Source organism: Sitodiplosis mosellana, unplaced genomic scaffold, assembly GCF_009176505.1.
Source record: "Sitodiplosis mosellana isolate CC-2019 unplaced genomic scaffold, AAFC_SMos_1.0 Smas_scaffold_1, whole genome shotgun sequence".
Taxonomy (NCBI): Eukaryota; Metazoa; Arthropoda; class Insecta; order Diptera; family Cecidomyiidae; genus Sitodiplosis; species Sitodiplosis mosellana.
The window spans coordinates 20,680,648-20,697,571 of NW_022595244.1; the positions used below are offsets into that span (position 1 = coordinate 20,680,648).

At 36.0% G+C, this 16,924-nt stretch overlaps 1 protein-coding gene across 12 annotated transcripts in view; it reads right to left on the reverse strand.

Moving 5' to 3' along the window:
- LOC129580554 (small conductance calcium-activated potassium channel protein) overlaps positions 1-16,924 on the reverse strand; it is a 138,657-nt gene that overhangs the window by 50,991 nt on the left and 70,742 nt on the right. The window lies entirely within an intron of this gene.

A 16,924-nucleotide genomic window follows, 5' to 3' on the forward strand; every position in this document is an offset into this window, starting at 1 on the left:
TCCCCCATCAAAAATGGTATGATGTGTTTTTTTCACGATCGTATTTTAACCGATTTTATGGTTGCACAATCTACGTCATAATCATGATATTCACATTCTCCTGATTTTTATTTCGATGGCCCAGATAATGGCTTTATCAATTTAATATCAACTGATACTAAGGAGATATAATCATCTTCATTTGAAATTATTCAAGTACACTCTTTGTTCGCTATAAAAGCTCTAAAATCCCGGGTTTATGATTCCTTGACGAGCATCAAGTACTCCAGTCAATAGGAGTGAAATAGCACTTCGATTCGTCTCTTCACTTTAAAAGTTAAAAGGTTTTTTATTTTTCCATGTTGAATTATTGGAATGAATGAGTAGCTTTAATAAAAAAAAAAAAATAAGAATCGATGGTGCAAACATTTTCACACAAATATATTTTATCTTATGATTCTATCAGAACGGGCCCCATTATTCGTCAAACACTTGTAATATGTTCATTTCGTTAGTACGCCCTTACTTTGACGACTCAAATCTACCGAAATATTCACCTTGGAATTTTTGATTCTTGACGAAACGAAGAGCTTAACAAGAGAATACAGAAGTGATTTGATAAACCATCACATTTATTTCATTGTCAAACGGAAGCACACAGTAGAACGTTTATCATTACACAACCGTACCACAGAAAAAGAATGTAATGAGAAAATGAAAGGAGAAAAAAAAAACGAAAAGAGAACGCGAGCTCAAGTTGCATTCAATGTCTTGTGAAACAACAATGTTGATTAAGAAATTGAACGCGACCTACTTAACAAATGTGGCGCATTTCCATTTAATCGAACGAGTCTCTTTTCTATGAATGGAATTGAATTGAACTACGTGTACAAGCGAACAAAGTTACAATCATGCATTGATGCCATATATTCATCGAATCATTCGTTATATTCTTTCATAAGTCTCTTAGCATATCCCATCGTCTTTCGATGTATTTCCCGTCTTATCATTTCGGTTCAGTGACGAAGAAATTTTGAAACCATTATTCATCGACCAAATAGAAAGGAATGCAATAAAAACGTCAATGCCATCAACTCGGGAGAGAAGACGCAACGGAACAGCCGTGAAAATCATCATGAAGAAAATTTATAACGTTCCGCGTTCAATGGCTATAGCATGCCACACCGAATGACAACGTACACATTTGGTGTGAGCGACGAAGCAGAAAGCATCATGCAAAACAGATAATCAGTCGCTCCCAGTCACTCTCTTTCTCTCTGCACGGCTGCCGTTCGTCGAATAAACCTCATAATAAAGCAACTCCGTTAATTATTAAATTTTAATGACACTGATAATAGCGCTGTGCAACCATGGCTAGCGTTCACTCCAGTTTATACGCGATTCAATTCATTTTTATGTGCATAAAACGGTTCTCATTACCAGAAAAGCATTTAGTATGATTATGTCATTTGCATGATTTCAAGTGAAAAATCTAGTCTGCAGTTGTCTCTAATCTGGTGTTGTGCAGCTCAACATTAAACTGTACACTGGTTTGTTTCTCTATTTTTTTGCTATTTAGCATTTGAGCTTGGCCAAAAAGCGTTAAAGCAGAATCTCGATTCTGAATCTTAATTAATAGTTTCAATTCATTTAATTTCCTCTGCGTACATTCGAATTTATTGGCATGTTTTTCCCATTTCCGGCTTTTAGATTTGTTAGCTAGTTTCGTCGACAATGTGCCATTGTTTCAATTTGAGATTTGTTCATTGGATTCATTCAATTGTGTTTGTGTGCGCTGTTTTTGTACCGTTATTTAGATCGTTACCGGTTGCATATTTTTTTCACTCGTTATTCTGGCGGTGCATCAATAAAGTTGAGAAAAAAAAAGTAACGTGAAATTCATGATGACAAAAACATGGATTCAATTTAGTAGCTTTTAGATAGTGAAAATGTTCGCTTCAATTTTTTTTTTCCATGGTTGAATATTTTTAGCTCAATAAATTCATGCGCAGTCTTTTTATCGAGCAATAAACGATTCAAACTTTTAACCATCATAAAAGCGAAACATGTTTTGTTGATTGCTAACGAATTTTAGCATTGAGCTCCTTTGCGGGTTCATGAAGTCTATGTGAAACAAAGAGAAAAATAACAATAATGGAATGCTCGTTATTTGGCGCTTCCAACGTTTTTGCATACTGAAATCAGAATTCACGGAATAATTCAAATTATCCGGAAATTTCGAATTCCGTTTATATAGTGTGATGTATGTTTGTACGGTGTGTGTTTGGCCGGGTTTATGTGCGTGAAAGAGCGCGAGATCGGTACCACACACACCGTTTCGATAAAGTAATGCGTGAGGGGGATCGATGGTGTTATCGAGCTTTAACATTTGCATTCAATTATTTTAAGTGAATGAAAGAGCTGAAGCGAACATTTAAATGAATTTCTCTTTCATGACGGTCGAAAAACCATTGCATCAGGATCAAGCAAGACGGAAACTGTAGTCTTGCGCAAATAAGTGAAGAATAGCGGGCGGCACCGTGTAATTGGAACACTAGCAATAGCATTGCTTGTATTCCAACTACAAGGATTAGAAATGAAATAAAATTTAATGGCTTGGAAAGAGACAGAAAAAAGGAAACGGCATATAAATTCACTCCCTTCATGTTTCGAGAAAGAAAGCATGAGCTGGGAATAGCATGGATTTAGTTGTGTATGGTGTATATGGGGAACGAAATCGCAGGCAAGCTATTGCATTCGGAATCAACCGAAAAGAAAATAGTTAGTAGTGTGCCTAACACACTTTGCCACATACAAACCCGAAACCCGTTGATGGGAAACGCGAAAAATGGGAATCAAGAACAATAGCTATATCAATGGAAAAGGACATGGAGCAGAAAAAAATTATGATTAAAGACCGCTTTTTCATTAAATGTTGCATGTAATTGAAGAAAACGGTCAACGGTTGGAACGTATTCATCAATTGTTTCATTGTTTTTTTTTCTGCTTGTTGAATCCTTTGTTCGTTTAATGGCAATTATATTTAGTTCTGCGCGAGCCAAATGAAGCTTTTGAATTGGTTTGTTTGCCTCTCGCAAACTGAAAACTCCACTGAATTCTTTCAAAAGAGCACAACGACGACATGAAGAAGAAACAGAATGAAGAGAGAAAAATCCAATTCACCGAGGGCAGCCATTTTTGCCATCAAAAGCATGAAAATGGAATTTGATCAGAAAACGTGTATAGCACTAGATCCTCAGCAGTAAAAATGATGTACTTGCATTCTAGTGCCGACTAAAACAATAATAATAATTGAGAATAAAAATGTTGAGCTCAGCAATAAAATCTGCAAGCCCATAAAATAATGAAATGGTGCAATGAGCGCTTCGTTTCTTCTGTCGTCGATAAGCAACTCAACTGAAAAAAAAATAAATAGAAATCTATAAATTGAGATTTTTTTTCTTGCTCTGTATTGTTTTTGATGCTAGGGGCTTTTATCTCTATTTATACGAATTGGTTTATATGCGAAATGGCGTATACGCGGGTTATATGTGAAATATGCACAAAATATACGGCGTTTATACGTGGTAATACGTATTTATATGAAATATTCGTTCAGATTTGGAAGCCCCTAGTTTTGACGTTTATTGCAGTTTGTGCTGGCACATTTTTCTGAGGATTTTCTTCAAAAATTGCTCGACAGAGATGAAACGTATAGAAAGGCTGCATGCTGATGTACAATTTTTGCTTTCTTTCTCCGGAAATCCAGATAAAAAAAAACATATCCAAACACAACGTACAACACGCAACCTGCAATTGACTATCCGTACAGTTAGATTTATGTATCGATATTTGTGCGATGAATACAAAATAAGCGGATATGTTTATCGGTTTCATCCACATTTCTCAACAATACACAGTCGATGTGCTTTTATTTCGCAATTGAAAACCGTTTTTTTCGTGTGTGATATGACGAGAGCATATATTCGTTGTGGCAGCAGTAAAATTGATCAAAGTGATGGTTATGTGCACAATCGCTGTGTGTTTCGAACAAATGAAATTTTTCGATCACAATAATATAACAACAAATCCGATGCCACAGAACAGTTCGTGCAGAAAGGGCAAAAAATCGGTTGCCGTTGTTTTATTTTTGTTATTTTCTTTGCTTTTGTTTTAGTTTGAGTGTGTGCGCGTATGCTGTTCTGCAAACGGGAGATTGAGCACAAGAACACAAGAGCACAATATCAATTTTGACGGGCATTTTAATTCTGATTCCATCGACTGAATGGCAAGTAGTAAAATCGTAGCACAAATTTATGACATTCACTAGCTCGCTCTCCACCAACATTTACAGCTCTTCGATAAATTTTTCAATATGGTTTTATCATTATCACAATTTCTCGTCATTCAACCATTGTTTGCTGCTGAACACATCATCCCCAGCTCAATTCATCATGAATAATCCAAATGAACATCTCCAATGCGTCAAATAAACGCAATTCTCACATAAATATTTTCGTGCCATTTTTTATTGATATGATGGTGCGGTATGATGACATAAAATGGGAAATGGTATTCAAATGCATTTTTTGTCATCCACATTAAATTGTTGATTTTTTGTTGCCGTTTTTTTTTCTCCTTCAAAGTGTTCTCTCTTTAATTTGAATTGCAGACCTGTTAATATTATAGATAGAGTGAGAGAGAATGAAAAGACCACGCATAAAAGCATTTCTATACTCATATTAAAATTACCAAAATGGAAAAACCTATATACTTTGCGTAAACCATGTATGAAAAATTCGTTGTTTGCATTCCCGCAGGTTGATTTCCAATTTGCCTATCTAGCTTTGTCATAAAAACATATGAATGGAGTGTGAAAATCTGAAAACGTATGTATATTTTTACAACCCTCAAGTAAAATAGCGTATCACGTTAACCATATATCGATAGCATGCTCACAACGATGCGCTTGAAATAACGCTACACACAATTCCACTTCACCGCTTATTATTATGCATTCGAATTTTACGCCACTGGCCATCACTCTCAAAATGGTATCAAAAACATGTTAGTGTGAATGAGCGTTTTTACTCTACGCCCGATACAGAAGCAGTTTTCTGGGGAGCGTAGAACAAACGAGAGGAAGAGAGATAAAGAGAGAGAGAGAGAGAGAGAGAGATAGAGAGAGAGAGAGAGAGAGAGAGGGGAAAAATGTGGAATTTAATGGGTGAACGTAAAAAATGTATCTAATTTCAGTATATTTAACTCATCGACGGCCGTTCCATTAAAAATGAATGATGAATTCCATCAAATGCGGCATGAAATAACCAAAGTACCATAAAACATGAAGCAGTATTTTTACTCTTTATTTCCGTACATTCTTCATATCTTCATACTTTCCAGCGTAACGATGTGCTTCGAGTTTTGCGCCATTCTTTTCTCGTAACTACGTTAACTATTGTTTTATTCACGCTCAAAGTTTTTCGATTCCACTCATTACCCTTCCCCTTTGTTTTCACATTATTTCCGCAAGAGATTTAAACTGAAATCCACAGAGAATGTTCGTCCCATACCCACAACGTTAAACAATGATATTAATTGAATTTTTCACCATCAGATCCATATCTAATGGAGCAATAATGAATATTAACTTGGACGTATCCCGAAAATTAATAAAAATTAAGTGGAAATACTTCGGGCGAAAGCACTCAAATACAGTTTCAGTATGTGAATAACTATTTGCCAATGGGTGTGACGTGTCGAGCTTAACGAAACGTTTCGGTGCGGTTCTATTGATATTGTTGCAAGATATTCGTTAGCATGATGAATAAAAATGGGAGCAAAATTACATTACAACAATGGACGAGAATTGAATTTTCAAGTTATCTTCTTCTTCGCTTGCTCAGTGTCTTCCGCAAATTGGGACAGAAAAAGTTTATTAATTAGAACATTTTGTCGTTTGGTTTGATGAGAATGGATAAAGTTTCGTATGTGTCGCATTTAATCAGAATGAGCAGCAACAGTGGCACGGCAAAAGAGACAACACTAAAAAAATGGTCCCGGGCGTGGAGGGTTACGAAATCAAGAAAGTGAATGAGAAGTAAAACACAAAGAGAATATGAGAATTGGTTACAGTAGTTGACTTTTCAAGAGGCTAAATGGTTTTCACAAGAAAAGTACTTCAGCACAAAACTAGAACTTCAACCAGCGCCATGTAACGCAGCCTGTACAGATTAAATGAGGAAAATAAGAAAATTAATTTATACATTTAGCATGTAGCACACAAAGTGTCCAGAATTTACATTTGTAGAAGACTTTTTCATGTGACAACTGAATAAGACTTAAAAGCATACATTTCAACCCTTTTTGCCGAATCAAAGAAAGGTGTGAACAATGCCTTGACTTCTATGATAAATTTGATATTAAGACGTGATTAAGCTGTTCATTTTGAGCAATTCGAAATGAATGCTATGATATAAAACAGTTGGAATGATGAAAGTCCTTCAAGTGGAAGGTGTTTAACTGTATTTTTATAAATGAAGCGTTAACTTGCCGTGCAACAGCAAACCCGCCTGCGTAAAGAGGTATAGAGTGACGCCCGGAAAACTTGTACTCATGAATTCGCTTTTAACTAATTTTAAATGAATTTCAAAGTGTTCAATGATTTGCATGACTCAACTTCATCTGTACAATTTCATAATGAATGACACCTCGTTCGCTGGGCTGCTGCTCCAAAGTAAATCTTAAAAGTGCCACTTGTGCTGCTCTAGCAGGCTTTTCTATGCTTCGTCGAACGTGCATCGCATACAAAAGTCGTTCAAACGTCATATATAAATCGTGACTGATGGTTATGTAGAAGGAAAATTATGCGATTTTACTGTGGGGATTACTGACGCTTCGAGTAAGAATGAATGGTGTTTGGTTCTGGAGTTAAGCCTTTGGTTGCAGGCACGGAGAGTGGTCTTTGTTTTATCAACATTTGCCATACGCATTTATTACCATGCGAAAAATGAAATCCCATTCGCTATCGATGGTGCATACATATTGTGGGGGCGGATGAAACCGATGTAAAACTTACTATCACAAAAGTATCCGATTCTAAAAACTTCAACAAACTCTAAAGATACCATTCGTTATTTAAAAATGATTCCGAATGCAAATATATATATGTACATAACGAGAGAGGTCGAGAGAATGGTGCACGCAGCACGAAGAAGATGATGGTTTCATCTTCAAAACGATATTGCCGACTTGATAAAATATATATGGTATTCGATATGAAATTCGATCATAAATCACATGTGAATTCAATATATGCGGCCAAGGCATGCCACGACACCGCACGGCAAAATATCGAAGGTCAAAAGCGTTTTGCACATGGTAAGAATAATTATTACTATATGATTCATAATTTCCATTCTCTCGACGCACTTTGACTACGTGCTTTTAATTTCAATTTGCCACACTCTTGTGCTTAGATATTAATAACAAATCATTTTGAGCATGATGTAGAGAGTTGTTCAGTGAATGGAGTTTTAATATGGAATCGTTTCCGAGCCTAATTCGATGTGTCACATTTCGGAGTAAGTTCAAAACCAAGCCACCGCTATCGGTTCACCTAAAGCATAATCATTATTAAGGCGAGCATCCAACGTTTGCATATATTATAATAAAATGAAATAGATCCCAAACAGAGTCCTATACACATACAAAAAAGGCATACATAGATATATTAGGTTACTATTTCCATTATGGTGTTGGTTTTCATACAGTGTTTTTGTTCATAAACATGTATTTTTATTAGATCGCACCACGTTGTTTGTATAAATCTGACTACACAAACTGTATGAACGAGTCATATTTTTCGGCACAAACCCCAAAAATATGGAATAAAGAAAAAAAAAACGCGACGAACCCCAAACCGGCTCTTCACAAAAATTCAAGATTAAATGCCTCTTTTCAATTTAGCTAATCGAGTAATGATAAACGATTTATTTAATAGCAACATGATAAAAAGACCTCAAACAACACTTTCAAGAAGGAAAATTTTCTTTTTCCTCGCAGACTGATGATAGCCTAAGCTGGCATTAGCTTGCAAAAAATTTTTCACCATAAGCTAAAACACTTGAGATTGACTTGATGGTTTGTAGACGACAACATGTATTTGCATCACAAACACACCGCTTCAACCCTGCACATCAACAAAAAACGAGAAGGAGACGAACGAGCCCTCATGCCCACGACAAAAATACGACAAAAAATGAATTGTGCTTTCGACAAGTTCCTCGGCTGATAAATGATACAAAAACCTGCTAAAACAACCGAAAATAATAATTAATCTTGTCGATTTTAAACTGCTTTTGTTAAAAACCCAAACATCGGTCGCTTTAACACGTAAACGCATTGAGAAAAAAGAAGTAAGCCCGAAATATATTCATGCAGTTGGTTGTTCGTCGTGTTTTTTTGTGTTCTGTGAGGGAAGCGGATCGGTTTTTCGGCATTTCCGCAATTCAACTATGAAAAAGCCACGTAAATACTAAATGAACAATATTGGATGTTTCACCATTTGCACTGAGGTTACACACATATGGTTTTTTTTCTCTCCTCAACTCACTGGAAGTGTATGTATATTCTGTTTAGTATGTGTGTGTACTGTGTACTTCATTTTTATTTGAATCAGCCGTATTTATACTGTGTTCGAACGCTTCTTTTCATATTGGGAGAGAACGAGCAAGTATTTTAATACTCAGGGCCTTACTATAGGGCTTGTGTGCTATTTCCACAAAAGAGTTTGCTCTGTGTAAGACGACAAGAGTGGAAGAAAAACCAAAGTTTTTTCATCGTATTTTCTCGCAGTGTTTTTTTTTACTCCAGCAAGGAAGTGAAAGGCATCGCTGGTTAAGTTGTGTTGAAAAAATCGATTGAATTTTATCTATTGTCCAAATGGGAATAGAGTATGCATATCAACCGTGCACATTCATCGAGCTGCTCTCTTTGTTCTGCATTCGGTAGAATATGAAGTGTTCCAGTGTGTCGATTACGAATGGCATTCCCTTCTTGTGCTCGTCGTCCTTCTTCTTTTCATGCATTTACATTGTACAGACACAAAAGTGGAGAATTTTTTTCGTTGCCACACCACTGTTGACGAAACTCTTTTCCGCTACACGCCACTTTTCATTCGTTTCAATTCTATTCCCAACGGTTTAGGTCCGATTTTTGATATCTTTGTTTTGCTTTCATTTTTATCGCCATTATTTAAATGCATGGATCTTAAGCAGGTCATTCGTTTTAGTACAGCGAACAATGAGATCAAAATATAAAGCGAATGGGTTGCGATAGATGTTGAGGTCGATTGAGGTAGAACCGAGGGTAGAAGAAGAAATAGAAATGAATACACACAACAATCGCTTAAGAAACCACAAACCTTTTAAGTGCATAAAATGTGCGTTCTTATCCGGTAAACTACGAAAAGGTTAATCTGTATGCATATGAATTCAGCATACCAAGCGATATGTGATAATAATGTACTTTTTTGGGAATATAAAGTAAAGCGCCAGGATTTCCTTGTCCTACTTTTGAGATTATCAAACCATTTAGGTGGGTGTAAATTCTCTTTGTCTACCTTGTGACAAAATATTTCATTTTTTTTATCGCGAAAAAACCTCCAAAATATACAGAGACTATGACGTAAATAATAATCTACTTCTTCACACAACATGGGTCTAGAAAAGACCTTTTTTTCATTGTTATCAATTGAACTGAGAAAAAGGTGGGTTCAAGTAAATTTCTGTTACCGAAATAAGGATCAAGTTCAGCCAACGGGATTTCGGTCCAATGATTCGTATGAAAAAAAAAAATATTGACCATGCATTGCACAGGCACATATCATCGATTGACCATGCTCATGCTGGAAAAATCCAGCACAATCTACTAAGCTCGACCCCGATAAGCTCGCATTGAACACTAAATTCAAATAATGTTTACTTTCATATTGTATAAATATTTGGCCAAATCAAACATATGAATATGGAATCAATCAACAATCACTTCAATTCACATGAATAACAAAAAATACAAACATTTGACGATCGGTATTTCATATTTACTGACGTTGATTCGAGTATATGTTTGTTGTTATCGCGAAACCATTTGAAATTATTTGTTCAATGAACACAAATCTTTCCATAAATTAGCTGAAAACTACAAGGTTGAACGTTGTGATAGCAATAAGGAATTCCTCTGCTGTGTGCTTTGCAACAAAATCATTTTCCAATGAATTAATATTTAGAGAATTGTCAGCAGCGGTAAATTTAATTTTGTTGAAAATATGCCTACCGCTACGGTTTATGCATATCGCACAGATCTCTATGTTGACAGAGGCTTTGTGTTTATGTTTACCTTTCAACATGCAAAATGAATCATAAATTGATTAATTCAGCTTCACAGCACGTATTTTAAATTAAATGCAGCGTTCAGGTAGAAAATGGAGTGAAGTGTAAGGTAAAAAATGGTAACCCATTCAATCGCGTTCAAATCGCATAAATTCGCATACGACTATCACATTGAACACGACTGAAAATATCCATTGCTCATAAGCCAAAAATAATAATCACTGACTACGTTGAATTTTCATTTGGGCTTTGCGCCCAATTTTGAAATTGCGCGTGATGCAGTCAATCGGATTGGAAAGCATCTGAAGTGTGCCTAAAAATAAATGTAAAATTGAATAAATTCTGATTGCAACTTAGATGATATGTCGAATATTTTGGGTAAATATATAATTGAAGTAAACCGAAATTGGGGCTCGGCGTTCAGTCAGAAGGAGCAGATGCAAAAATCATAAGAGCACTCAAACTTTTGAACAATCTCTATTCCGATGGATGTATGTATTTGGTTTTATTCGGAACCAAAAGTACATATTTTTCTAACAAATGATATAAAAGTCAGGCTATTTTTCATTTTAGTGGCTCTATAGCAATGCTTTTCAGTTCATTTGTGCAATGCGGTGAGTACAAACATCGAATGCGACTTATAAAGTGGCCAGAAAGCATGTTCTCGAAAAATAAATTGCACGGCAGAGCTGGAAAAGAGCTAAAAGAAAATAAAAATGTTTTCATGTAATGTACCGCCTGTTTCATCCATCGGCTGAAATGAGACATACGTACAGAGACATATATACACACAATTCATCTGAAGTACCATATGGTACGCTCACTTGAAACATGAATGAGCGATGTGAAATAAAGACCAAAAAAAAATAAAATTACAGCAAGCAAACGGCATGCTGCCGCCTCTACTGCGCTTCCCAATGATATCGAATAAGAGAGCATCAGTACTTATTCATGGGATATAACAGTATTATCCATATCAGCTTATGTTTGGTTCGTTGAGGAAACATAGAAAAAAAATGCGAAAAGAAAATTCATGTGAACCGGAAAATCTCAATTTTATGAAGTTCAACTTTCAAATGATGAAACAGTCACAAGCACCAGTATCATCCAAGCGCTCCACGTTTTTCCCACTCTCGCATAAAACGTAACGTATACATCAAGCAGGCGACGACAAAGTGGTAATTTTATGAAGCACACACACACATTCAAAACGAGTTGAAAATTCGACGAGCTTTTCGCATATCAACTCGTATGAATGCGTGTATCCCGCAAAATTGCGAATACATCCGATACCAACAACAAACACTTACTCATTCTCGCTGCTAAACGTTGGTTTGCTAATTAGTTTACACTTTGTTTACGCTTGAAGTACCAATTAACATACCATTTCTGTGTTTCATATTTTATAATTGAAAACAGCGTATAAATGGTTTTGTTGTTGTAGTCTATCACTCTATGTGCGTCGGCCGTAGTAAAAACGTACGAAAAAAAATATATATTGTGTGCAAAGCACCCATATAATATCAACAACATGACATGACAAGGGATATTCTCCAACTAGAATTTGATATGCTTTCTCTTACACATATATAGGAGTGAATCAAACAATGACGGAGCTGAATATTTGCGCGTTGTCTGTAGAAAGACAAACAAGTTGTGTGTGAGCAAAGCTTTCCCTTTTCCCGCCACCTAATGGGTGTTCGAATTCAAGTTCATTCATTGCGAAAGGGAATGCGTTATGGTGATGGTGCTGGTGGCACAAGATGTAGTAAAATAACAGCTTTACGCTGGAGTAGTGTCCGTAAAAGAGTTATGATCTCTCAATATTTGGATAAAGATGAGATAAAATCGTAAATATCTTCTTCGCTTCAATGAAAATGATATCTGGTAAATTGTTATTTCGAAAATATACTTTCAATAAATTGCCCGTTGGCAATCAGTCTGGGAATGCTCTTAAGATTACACGTCTTTCTTGTTTCTTTTGGTACAATCGCTTGTTCATACACTTATTCACTCGTACGATGAGCCATTACTTGAATTCTCATTAGTATACGATAGGTTCTATGTGTACATAATGCTGCAATCTTGATTATTATTAACCGGATTGTTCATTCAAAGACTTGCAATAAAATCAAGCAAATTTCAGTGATCCTTTGGGGCAAATTGACTGAGATAACGATATCATGTGTGCGCAAATAAATCAGGTCGATCCTTTTTTTGTTCACGCTTAGGATATGGCAACCGTATTATTTGAAAATCAAATTAAAAGTAATCTTGAAAACATTCAAAAGAGCATTTACTTGTTAGCATTTGCCGGTGATTTTCTATTCTCTGTTTTTGCAAACTCTAATTATGTTCTAAATCAGCAGTGTTCCTCTTCTCTTTCGCCATGTGTAATTAGATTTTCCGCTGGTTACGGAAATCAAACAATCTTCATACTATTTACAAAGTAAATTGACTCAATTAGGGACAACATTCGGAAAACGCTGTGCAGAAAGTTTGTTCGGATGAGAATAAATTTTGCAAATTTCGCGGTGAATAACCATCATGTGATGGAAATGGAGTTTCGAAGGCAAAGCTTAGAATATATTCTGATATATATGTATGTTCATATTTTGCCGACAGCAAAACGTAAATGTACATGCATGAAAATCTAAGCACGACAATTGTTCGCTGGTTTACATCGAAAGAACCTTTCGCTTGGTTTCTGGGATCCGAAAAGCGAAGAAATATTTTATAGCTTTTATCACGCATACCATTTTCACTTCACACTATTGAACGTCAACGCGCTCTCGCATATCACAGTGGATGTGTATGTGTGTCGAATCACAAAAGAACACAATTAATGTGACCTTTGATAGTTTCCATAGCTAGTTTTTTCGTTTCTTTCTCGCACCCTCAACAATGGAGAGAAGTAAAATTGGCACGGGTCATTCTGGAACGCATTGCGTAACTGTGGCATGCTTGAGACAATCAAAACTAACTTTATGTGCACGGAATGGCAAAATGCTTCTCTTCGTTGGCCGAATTCAAGTGATTCTTCATTCAGCAGATCGATACATTTTTCCACTTCGGACTATATATTCACTGAGGTCATTAATAGCAACATGCCATAGCCAAACATGCTTTTTCACTTTATGCCGCCGCAATTTTTTTTTTCGGATAGGTGCTATATGCCCGAATATTTCATGCATATCAATAGATCAAATAAGCCTTTGTATCGATTTTTTCCGTGCCGTTTGCTTCCATCGTTCGCTCGAAAAGCATTGCGCGATCATTTCCTATTTCGGTTGTTGTTCGTTTGCAGGCATTGTCTTTTTTTCCCAGATAATTAATGCCAATTTTGGACACTAGATTATTAATGGTATTCTTCATCTAGCTGTGGAGCTGACACCTTTCATGCCAAACCGAAAGTCAAAATGACTTTCACATTTCTTTGCGCGATTGTTTTCGTCTCCATCTGACGCCGTGGATAATAATAACGCCACGGGTTGTAACATCAATTGGGCCAATACATATATGTGTATATGTTGACGCAAATGTTGTTGTTGGCGCCTTGAAAAATCTGGAACACTTTCGTGGAATCTATACGGACTTTACAGTCGATTATTATTGTAATCGATGTGGCTAATATAATATTTCATCGAAATCGAATTGCCACTTGTAATGATCGTCGTATTTTTAGATTGCACCTGCGACGGTTCGATTCGATAAAGCGTTGAATTTTTAAATCGAAAATCGAATCGAAATGTTCAAGCATTTTCTCTGACATAAATCGATGCTTGTAATATTCGATTTAACATCCATCAATGCCATTACATGAGAATCATTTATCGAGTTTCATTTCATTTCTCTCTTCAAATCGATTTGAAAAGTGATATGGTCTTATGCTCAACGACAGAAAAAAAAATAACGTGTCTACTCACGAAATCAATACAAACGAATTGAAGAGCGAGAGAAATACCATAGGACAAATCAATTAAGCATTCTCAAAGTAATTAGCAATATCTAGACCGAGGTGGACTGTGTTTGAAATGCCAAAGTTGATGTTTTTATGTCAATAAAATCAATATTGCTTCGAAAGCCATATAATGTATTTGGATGTTTCTTGGAATCTAGCTAAATTTATTGTTCTCAGTGCATTTGTTCCGATTCAGAGGGATTTTATTATCTTATCGTCAACATCATGGTTTACAAGACGGAATTACGGTCTCTATTGTGCGACATCAAAATACAAAGACCTTCAGACGCCCGTCAAACGAACGAAAACCATCGCTGTCATTTGCTGTTGCCCCATTCTAAGCTGCTGCAGCCAATGCACCAATACGGATTGAACATATGATCCATTTATTATATCATTGCACTTTGTCTGTTGTGACATGGGCGCGAACAATAGAACAAGTCAATTAACTCTGACGAATACATTAAAGCGAGCGAAATTAATTTATATTCAAAATTCAGCCGCGCGAATTCACACTTTTTTTCTTTCTCACAAGCACGAACAATGCTGAAATTTATTCGAAATATCACGCTGATTCTCTGTACATCAGATTTTGTTAAATGTGTCTGCTGCTGGTGAATGAATAATTGAACGAGCTCCCGACAAGAATGATTCTATCATTTGCAATGCAAAAGAAAACCAAAACAAAAAAATGTAGTTAACACATTGATGAGAATAAGAGTTTGAGATGTTATTACCACAGACAAAAAGAAAAGAAAAGAAAAGACTAATGACGACGAGATCGTCCCGGGGAATAATCATATTAGTACATAAATATTTATTTAAGCGAAAATTTATCATCATGGCTGCCATCTTCGAACCAAACGAAAATTACGCATAGCAATTGATGTTTTAGAACCAAGAATGAATGAAGGAGCGCACGAGCGGCAGATTGTGGTGATATTTCAGCATAATTCTGGTTCAACGTTATGGAGTTTGATGCAAATTCACATTATGTCATCAAACAACTGCTAGACAAATGTTAAACAGAAAACAGACACCGTGTTTATTGAAGCGAACATATCGCCGAGAATTGCGCAGAGAATATACAATTTCTTTAAAATGCGTTCAAAAGCAGAAATGAGAAGGAGAAAAAGTGATCGGTTACATCATCCGTTGTACAAATTTCATTAGCTCGTCGTATTTGCTCGTTCATTGCGTTTATATAATTTTAAATTGCATTTCCATTGATATTAAATATTGTGTCACCAGCAGTTGAAATTAGAATAATCTGTGTGTGATCAACGTTTGATTTTCTCGCAATTGGATTGCCCAGGAGTCCATCCGTAGTGCATGGTTTACAATCGCATTTCGATGCTGTACATTTTCCGTTTACATTTTCATTTCAATGCTGTCAATCACCGATTAATTTGTAACGCATATCGAATGAGGTAATAGCCCCATTTCTTTCTCTTGTTGTACGATTTCTGCCAATTTCCGACATTTTGCTTTGCTTGTGAAATCCGTTAAAGCGAACGAAAAGAAAGGCAACGTTGTGAGTAAAGAAAACAAATCGCCCGAAGGAAAACATCAAAAACGCTTTTTTTTCGTTTTCATTTTGTTCTCCGTATGTGTCTTTTACGTTCATTCTTTTTATGTCAGAAGAGATTTCTGCACAGTAATGTATTTATGCTTTTTCTGTGCCATGTTTATATTTAAACAATCGTGTTCGTAATCTCGTTCTCAGTTTCACACGAACGCTTTTGCTCTTTAATCGAGTGACTGTGCATTTGACATATGCATGAAAAGATTAATAAAAATCTATAAACAGCGGTGAAAGTATGTGCTCTTTGAAAATGAATCTGTTCCATAGGGACAAGGAGATGAGATGTGAAAACAAAATGCGGCATCGATCGATATTATCTTATTTCTATTCTGTATCTGCCATTGTTTCCCGTGCATTGGTTGCGAGCGAAATCAACGAGTGAACTGCATAGAAAAATTTGTAATTGTGCTACTCTAGGGGCTTTTAAGTCAAAATATACATTCGTATTTGTGTGAATATTTCGTGAATATTGCATATAATCCGTGTATATTATTCACCATATTCACAGAATATACACAGCATGTAAAAAATATGTGTTTACGGCAATGTCGAATCTTTGTTATCGATCGTGAATATGAGGTGTATATTTCATGAATATCGTGTATAATCCGTGAATATGGTGCATATTTTGCCAGTATTGTGAATATTTCGTATGACTGTCATCTATGGTGTATATTTCTTGGATGGAATATACATGGAAGCCCCTAGGTGCTACTGCTGTCGCTGTTGTTGCATTGTAAAATAGAAAGACGAAGAACCACACGAGCTGAGCCATGTGTTGTATTTAGAGCGCTGAACCACAACAATGCACACGTTTAATAAGTTGATGTTGCAATAGCAACTGCTGGTTGAGCATTGAACTATGGGATCGACACAGCCAGTTGCAAGACACTCACAAAATAGAAACCACGTTGAAAAAGACACAATTTCATTCTTTTCACTTTGTTCTTTTGCGACACTTTCTCTCTCTCTCTCTCTCTCTCTCTCTCTCTCTCTCTCTCTCTCTCT